Here is an 8,569-nt window from a genome sequence, read left to right as displayed (position 1 = left end):
CTTTACTTTGATTTTATATACCTCAATATTTTTTTACATATGTTGCGATCGCAAAAATATTATCAACAAAAAATATTGAAATACTCAAAAATAAAATTACTACTTCCAAATATTTGACTGATTAGTCACCAAAAAAAGAAGATCGAAAGCATATTTCTAATTAATAAGGTTGACAAGATATGCATTGCTACGCAGTTAGTAACTAATATGTGAATGGTAATTGGGAGCCGGATGCGCCTTTGATGTGGAGATAGTCGGTACCACAAGAATAAATAATTCACTGGTAAAGACGGTCGGTATTGTTGCGTGTTGTGCATGACCAGTGTTAAACCTCTAAAATATGTATGCCCCCTTGGAACGCACGGGCAATTAACAAGACCACTACTACAGCAGATTGTATCTGGAATTTTAAGAAGCCTTCTTCTATTTGCAGGACACCAGACTCTAAACATGGGTCAAGCTGGAGCGACTCAAGATGCAGCTTGACTTCTGGTACACTATATGAGTGATTCAAGACGCCCTCGATGCCACGGACACTGAATGTTGTGACGTCAATTTGGAAGCCACGGGATGGATCCCTTTCAGAGCGATCTAGACGCCCTCGATGCCTCGACAACTTCACGGGCGTCTGAAGTGTAAACTGACATCATACTTATAACTGGTCAGTTTAGCGATAAACCCTACATTTTAGTTTTTTGCTAGGTGTCCTATATGCACTTTTATTTTTTTATAGGTGTGGATAACTTCTTGAAAGCTAAATCTGCCCATATTGTATGTGATTTTCCGTGAGGCAGACTAAATTGGCATCTTGAGGATTCATGCTTCATGTATCATACAAGTGATCCATTCATAGCTTCATCTGTTGCGCTCTTACATATTGTATTGTGCTATAGGGTATAAATAGTACTCTTCCTTGGAGTTGAATCCATGTATCATGATTTTTGGTCGATACAGTCCTATAGTTCCCCACAAGAAAAGGACTTTGGTTGTGGCTAACTGGGTTCTCTCTGCCTCTCACAAGTTTTGTTTATTACTATACTACTATTATTTAGTTAGATAACTTGGACTGTCTAATAGGAGTTCTTACTCACTGCTAGAGATGCTAACTGATTCTCTCCGGCTCTCACAAGTTTGTCCTTGTGTTATCTCTTATTCAGGGTAAAAATAATGCCCAGAACAAAGAAACTATGTATTGTACTATGCTCATTATTGTAATTAAAGATTATCTTCAAAATTGATCATCACCTGGGATGCTACCAACTTGCAGGGTTGATGACACATTAAATTGCCATATTTCATTTCCCTCTTCTTCACATGTTACAAATATATCTTTAACAATAGAGTTTAATATTTGTGTTTTCACAGATAGGAGGAGACAGGTAAGATCAGTCACCAGTGATGGAGTCATGAGGTTGTTGACGTCGTGCTAAATGTTGGTGTAGGGCCAAAGGAGAAGATATGGTGCAAAATTCTTGAGCTTGACATTATGGTACAATATAAATTTGAGTATTCTTGCCTATCATAGCAGTCTATAGCCTATATCACATTGCAAAATTCCATGAACAATTGGTCCACATTATTTGTTTGTTCTATTGTTCATGCCCAAGCATGGATGCAGGTGGATGTGGGCGCCAGGGCCGCCACCAAGGATGTAGGGGTCGCGCCACAACGGGCGAGGATGCATTGGGCATGCCGAAACTGACGAGGACACGTGAGCCGCACTCCAGCCTTAGTGTTTTTCCTAATTTCTTTAGGTACGCGAGGTTGATTTAATATTCACATGTATGCTGAAATTATGACACCAAAGAACCAGCAATGGAGTTATATGAAATTTCTCCCGAGAGCTATACTATCATTCTTTTTAGTATTGACTAATTCCCATGAGTTGCCCCAAAATTGTAAATATGAATTTGGATGATTCATTGGTCCTCATTAAAATAGCAGCATGAAATAACCCTCCATATATTTGTTGGATTTTAAATTGATCCTTTCAACTCAACTGAATTTTTTATTTCTACAGTATTTAGTGACTTTTACATCCTGTTTTGCACGCTATGGGGAATGATTGTAGGTATTTATTTAGTAGTCCTCATTAGGTGGACTGGGTGAAAATTGAGAAGCATGATTGTATTTAAGCTCTTAGCAATTTAGAATGTCAATATTTTCGGGCTGCCTTGCAATATTTCAGAAAATAATATTTTTAGGGACATTTTATATTGCCTCACCTTGAATTAGGCTTATTGTTCTACTGATGAGACTTGAAAGTTCTCACAATGTGCTAAGGACCACCCTCACATTTCGGTTTATTCACCCTTAAATTTCTATAACGAGAGCTTAAATGCATTATTTTCTTTGGTTTTACCATGAAAGGAAAAAAAGAAAGAGAAAAGGTAGTCCGCCCTGACGTGCCAAGTTGTCCGGACATGTCCTGACCCAATTCCCTCCCTACTTATGGTCTAGGTTGGGGGTTTGCGAATAGCCTGGACATATGAAGATAATTTGAGGGTCCAATTAGGTGGTGTTATAGACTTCTCTTCTCCTTAATCCAACTGTATATTTTTCAAGTTTGCCAACATGGAAAAAATGTTGTAAACTTGTGACCACATATTCTCTGGGCACGTTGTAGCCTTGTTATTCACAATTGATGTTGCTCGTGATTCACCCTTATATTTGAGCTTAAAGTCTCCGCTTGGATTATGTTTGGTCCCTAAATACCCTCATAAAATGATACAGACTCTAGCTGTCGTTTTTTTTTTTGCATGGTAATACGTGTCTCTTTATATCATAAGTATCGTAGTACAAGGCATGTACAAACTGAACTGGCAAAACTGAAAAGACAGCAAATCGCTAGCCTTTGCACAAAGGAACAACAACCAAGAAGTAAAATTACAATCAAGATCGAAGAAACCTCTGAACTTGACACCAACGTCCGTCACCAGCCTTTGGAACCACCATAGCAGCCACCAAAGAAAAAAATGACGAATCATCTTCACACCCGAGCTTGAAGCGGCTCCATCGCTGATATGCAGCTTTGCGGACCTCCAAGGTGGTGCTGCGGCCGGTATTATACATGTGTATACTGAATCCGGACGAAAAATCTTACACCGATTCCAACCGGGCCCCGAGTGTGCTGAATTAGGCTTTTTCTTTAGTTGACAGTGGAATAGGAGGTTGCTTTCTTCCCTTTTATGTCACAATTTATACTACAACACACATTTCCTTTTGAGTATTATGCGAGTTCCTTTTGAGCCGACACACCAAATCTGAAGTTACACAACTCCAACCAAACTGAAGAAAATCATCAATGCAATTTTTGCATCACCTTTGTTTTTGTGCATCAGACATGATGCATTTTTTGTACCACCTTCTTTGTTTTGTGCATCAGATATGATAAGTCTTTCTATGTATATGATTGAATTATTATATTTATCAAAATACAATGCAAATTATTTTTTAATCTGTGTTACCGACTACCTTTTTTATCCATGTAAAATTTGCCATGCAACCACTATAAAATTTAAAAAGCCCGTGAGAACGCACGGGCAGTCTACTAGTATCTAGTAATGGATTAATCTCTTTAACCATACACACCTGCATCATCTCCTCTCTGCGGCTCTAACCGCTTCTCGTAGTAAAAAATACCAACTAATGTGGTAATGGATTGCATGCATGGCACTATGACCCAATAATTAACAATGGTAAACAATAACCACATGTATGCTAGGGGGACTAAAACTATGGGTCACGCTAACTGCCACACGTGTGGCATATACGACATGCGTCCACACACCATGTGTGGTGTACCCAGGAGGCAGCCCACACGGGCTGTGTGTGGGCGGACATTAGAATTGCCCACACGTGTGGGCGCGGCTATTTCGTGCCACACGCCCAACAAGTACTACTTATCTTCACCACGGGTGTGTGGCACGAAGCAAAAATGCCCACACGTCCTAGCGCAGCTATGTTAAGTACTCCGCGGGATGACGGTTTAGTTGCCATCCTGGTTGGCAGATGTAGTTATCCGGTATGGCAACTGTAGTTATAAAAGCATGGCAACTCTATCTGTTTTGGTTAAATATAGTTGCCATGTCTAATTTATGATAGTTGCCGCGTGTAATCAGACCGTAGTTGTCGTGTGTGATTAACTACTTGCCATATATGGTCAAAACAGTAATTGTCATGTGTGTTTACCTAGTTGCCGCGTGTGGTCCAACCATAGTTGCCATGTATTGTTAATCACAGTTGCCATGTGTGTTTATCTGGTTGCCACGTGCGCACAACTGCAGTTGCCGTGTAGCAAAGAATCACAGTTGCCATGTGTGTGTACTGAGTTGCCACATTTGCGTAACTGCAGTTCAGTTGCCATATGTGTTTATCTGGTTGCCACGTGCGCGCAACTGCAGTTGCCGTGTAGCAAAGAATCACAGTTGCCATGTGTGTGTACTGAGTTGCCACATTCGCGTAACTGCAGTTCAGTTGCCATATGTGTACCGAGTTGCCACGTTCGCATAACTGCAGTTGCCATCCACAAGGTAGGAGTGTCGTGTGGGCGAAAAGCAGTTCGCCCACACGCGCATGACCTAGGTGGTGGCTGTATCGGTGAAAAGCAGTTTGCCCACACAACTCAGCTGGCAAACAGCGTTGTGCGGGTGTGTGGGCAAACTCTCCAACGCCCACACACCAGCCCCGTCCTACGTGGCACACCAAATCCACCTTTTCGTGTCAAGATTCGTGCAAAAGACAGTGGACGATGATTCAGGCGTGTGGGCGAGTTGGGTAGCGCCCACACGTGTGGGCGTTAACATTTCCGAAAACTATTACGGTGTCGTGTAGCACTCCTGGATCTAGTAAAGCATACACGACGTCGGTGGACCCTCTGGTAATTGGCTACCACCTATTAATTAACATGATAAAAAATTCAATTATAAAATTACATTTGTCGGTACTTTGACTTAAAAATTACGCATAGTAATATCCATTGTGAAAAGTAATAAGCACTTGAAGAAATAGTAATCGAATTAACTAGGTTACTACTCCACGCATATCTCCGCCTCGCACCATAATTTGAGCACATAGTAAAAATTCATTCAAAGAAGAGGTAATAGCACCAGCAGTCCTTGAACTTGTTCAGGATGTGATGATCTAGTTCAAAACTTGTAAAAGCAAACTATTGCATCCCACAACTTGCACCCAATATGCAAATTTAGTCCTAGCCAATCAGACGACGACAAGTGAAGCCTAGTCAGCAGAGCCGGTCAGCGCAGCACATTTTGCAATTACCCCCGTCCTTAGCACTAATCAACCCACACTACACCACCTGAGTTTAACTGTGTGGATTTTTCTTTGCCCCTAATAGCACGACGATTCAAAAAGATGAACAGAGTTTTCAAGCTAATGCAAACCAGTACTGTGAGACATTTTTTAGAAGTCAGCAGATCCTAACACACTTACAAATGTCTAGAACATATGCCTGATCAGGTAAACCAGATGATACATGCATATATAGAATCTGGCAAATTACTAAGAAAAAAATAGATTGTTAATGCAGAGACACTCACGGTTCAAGGCATCAAAATCAAATTGATTATCCGGGGAATAATTATCAGAGGCGCACCAACACAACTAAGATATAAGCAAAAATAGATCATTAATGTGCAGAGACAAACATGCTGCAATGCATCAAAATCATATTGATTCTCCAAGGGGCAATTATAGGGCCACCAAATACAAGCAAGGTGATGAAAGCAAAGCTGTAACAAGCTGAATGTTGCTGATCATGAGAAGTTTCACCTCAATCTTAACACGGCACAATCGTAAGCCATATACTAACAGAACAATGGAGCTCAAGCTAACAGCGATGGTACTTAGAACGATGGGATGGAATACTAGCTGGTAGTCTGATCGAACTGAACTCTGGAATAAAATCAACATCGATCAGCTCTGCTCTTACGGGTAGTTTGTGAAATCGTCTGCGCGCCGATGCCATGGCTCTACCCGCCGGCCCACTCGTCGGCATAGCAGTCGCCGCTGTAGAGGCGGTAGACGCCGTGGCAGTGGCGGAGGCACTGGCGGTACTGGCCGCGGTAGCGGCTGCCGCGCGCCCAGCTCTCCATGCCGTACCCGTCGTACTTGCCATCCACCCAGTCCCCCTCGTACTTGCCCTTGCCAAAGAAGTTGTAGACGTCGCTGCCGTTGCAGCGGCCCTTGTGGTTGTGGAACTCCCCCTCGTAGCAGTCCCCATTGCTGTAGAACTCGACGCCCTCCTGCACCACGCGGCCATGCGCGGCGGCGGCGCCGCCCCTGCCCTTGCTGTCGCGGGCGTGGTGCGGCCTGTCGTCCTCGTCGCAGATGAACCACTGCACGGAGCCGGACTGCGGGGAGCGGCGCATCCGCAGGCGGCGCACGGCCGCGGCCGTCGCGGCGAGCGCGGCGGTGGCGGCGGCCGCCAGGAGGAGCAGGTGGCGGTCGTCGCGGAGGAGGAGCAGCAGGAGGAGCGCGAGGATGAGGGCCGGGTGGGGCGGGCCGCCCGGGCGGAGGCCATGCGGGTGCAGCGCCTTGCCCTGCGCCGGCGCCTGCTACTTCTTGTCGTCGGGCTCCGGGTCCTCCACCAGCACCGCCTGGAAGGAGGAGCAGTTGCGCACAGTCGGGGAGCACAGTAGCGAGGAGGGCGTCCGCGTAAGCTTGCCCGCGCCTCCTATGCCGGAGCCGCCGCCCCCGTGGCCGTCCATTGCTCGCTGCCGCCGCTCCCTGGCGCCCTCCCTCTCCTCAATTTCTGACGGATCTTGCTGGTCTGTCGCCGGTGTGGGAGAGAGCCACTGCGGCCGCAAACGCAGATCGGAGGGAAGGGGGGAGGCAGGTTCATTAGTGCGGGTTGATTAGTGCTAAGGCCAGGGAGGTAACTGCAAAATGTGCTGCACTGACCGGCTTTGCTGACTAGGCTCCACTTGTCATCGTCTGATTGGTTAGGACTAAATTTGCACATTGGGTGCAAGTTGTGGGATGCAATAGTTTGCTTTTGCAAGTTTTGGACTAGATCATCACATTTTAGACAAGTTCAAGGACCGCTGGTGCTATTACCTCTTCAAAGAATGGTAACCAAACAATTCACTTACTAGTATCTTTTGTTGCGGGGTAGCCAGTTACTATTATTGACTAGGCAGATAAACAATGGTAAAAAGGTACTAGCACTTTCTAGTCTAGTAGTAAAAGGAGGCATGTGATGGGTCGCTCATGCCAAACCAGCAAATCGGTCCCGGTTCTTTCCGTGTACTGGTAAAACTACTGGAAAACATGGCAACAGCTGCAAAAGCTTACTGATCATGCATTGGTCTCTAATTAGCTAACCTGAACATCAAACATAGTAATGATGGGAAGAATGCGTGCTCATACTGTCTGTACCTCTACACAATCATAATACATCCACATTTAGCAGTAAGACATTGTGTGGTCAAGTAATATGTCATGACAACAATGCTTCTGAAAGTTTCAATGGTGAATTTAAGGTAAAGTTCAATTCTTTAGCCGTAAATTAGAATTTGCTAATCATCTTTAGTGCAAATAATAACTTTTTTGCAGGGTGTAAAAATATTTACTTTGAATATTTTGAATTTTAATTCTAATAATCGTTGATGTATAAGTAGTAATTGTTAGTAGTAATTTTGATTAGTTAGTTGCATGTATGTAGTTAGCTGGTTAGTGGCCGGATGCCAAAGGAAAGCTAGCGCGCACTCGGTATGGATGCACGCAGGTCGTTGGTGCAATAGACGCGGGGCGCGCTGGTCATGGCTCGGATGAAGACCGGATCGTGCGCATGAGTGAACGGGTCACGTAAGAGGAAGCCGGCTCAGCAGGAGCTCGTGCGTGGCGTGCGCGTGAGGGTCGCATGAACAGTTAGGCAGCGTCTGTGTCTATTAAACTCATTGTAATCGCGTTGATTCGGTTTGAGCCGAGAGGAAGCAATACAAGAGAGGAAAAAAGGCCCCGGCGTTCGTCGCCGCGGGTGTTTGTCGCCCGGTAAAATCGTCTCCTTGTATTCTTGTGATTGTTTGTCGATTCTCGGTTCCAACAATTCGTATCATTAGCTGATTCATTTTGGGCGTCGTTCTCTTTGCCGGAGGCGTGCCGGGGGTGGGGGAGTTCGCCGGCGGCTCCACGATGCTCCGGGCCCTGTGTCGGTCTATGGAGGTGTGCGGCGCGGCGTGGAGGCCGCGGCGGCACGGTGAGGAGGCCGCGGAGGACCTGCGTGGTGGCGGCTTCAACGACACACATCAACATGGCAATAAGCCGTGGCGGCGAGCCGGGCACGACTGGTGCATGTTATGGGTGCGCACTGGACGCGTCGGGCGCGTCGGGACCGCGGGCGCGCGTACGAGCGTGTGGTTGACGTTGGGAGGAGGCGTATGTCGCCGTTGTGCTCGAGTCCATGCTCAAGTTCGGCTACATCCTTCCGGCGTTTGTCGCTGGCGGCTACCATGGCGGACGCGGAGGCGGCGCGCGGTGAGCGTTTGGTGCGGTCGGGCTCGTCGGACGCGTCGGGTGCGCGCGGGACGTGCGGGACGCACCGGTGCGG

General features: G+C 45.9%; 1 long non-coding RNA gene and 1 pseudogene across 14 annotated transcripts in view; one reads left to right on the top strand and one right to left on the bottom strand.

The window, feature by feature from the left end:
• LOC119363548 overlaps nt 1-2,619 on the top strand; it is an 8,020-nt gene extending 5,401 nt beyond the window's left edge. For 9 of the 14 annotated variants that reach the window (XR_005174038.1, XR_005174039.1, XR_005174036.1 and 6 more), the window contains 2 exons: nt 434-661; nt 1,366-1,961. This is a non-coding gene — a long non-coding RNA (uncharacterized LOC119363548). Of the gene's footprint in view, nt 1-433; nt 662-1,365; nt 1,962-2,460 lie in introns of those variants that run through there. The other 5 variants (XR_005174031.1, XR_005174033.1, XR_005174028.1 and 2 more) reach the window with 5 other exon arrangements.
• Nucleotides 2,620-5,712: 3,093 nt separating this feature from the next.
• Nucleotides 5,713-6,857, bottom strand: LOC119367680 (annotated as a pseudogene).
• Between the last annotated feature and the right edge of the window lie 1,712 nt (nt 6,858-8,569).

Source organism: Triticum dicoccoides, chromosome 2B, assembly GCF_002162155.2.
Source record: "Triticum dicoccoides isolate Atlit2015 ecotype Zavitan chromosome 2B, WEW_v2.0, whole genome shotgun sequence".
NCBI classification, from domain to species: Eukaryota; Viridiplantae; Streptophyta; class Magnoliopsida; order Poales; family Poaceae; genus Triticum; species Triticum dicoccoides.
Note: the sequence above shows the minus strand (reverse complement) of the source record. Positions and strands in the feature narration are given on the sequence as shown.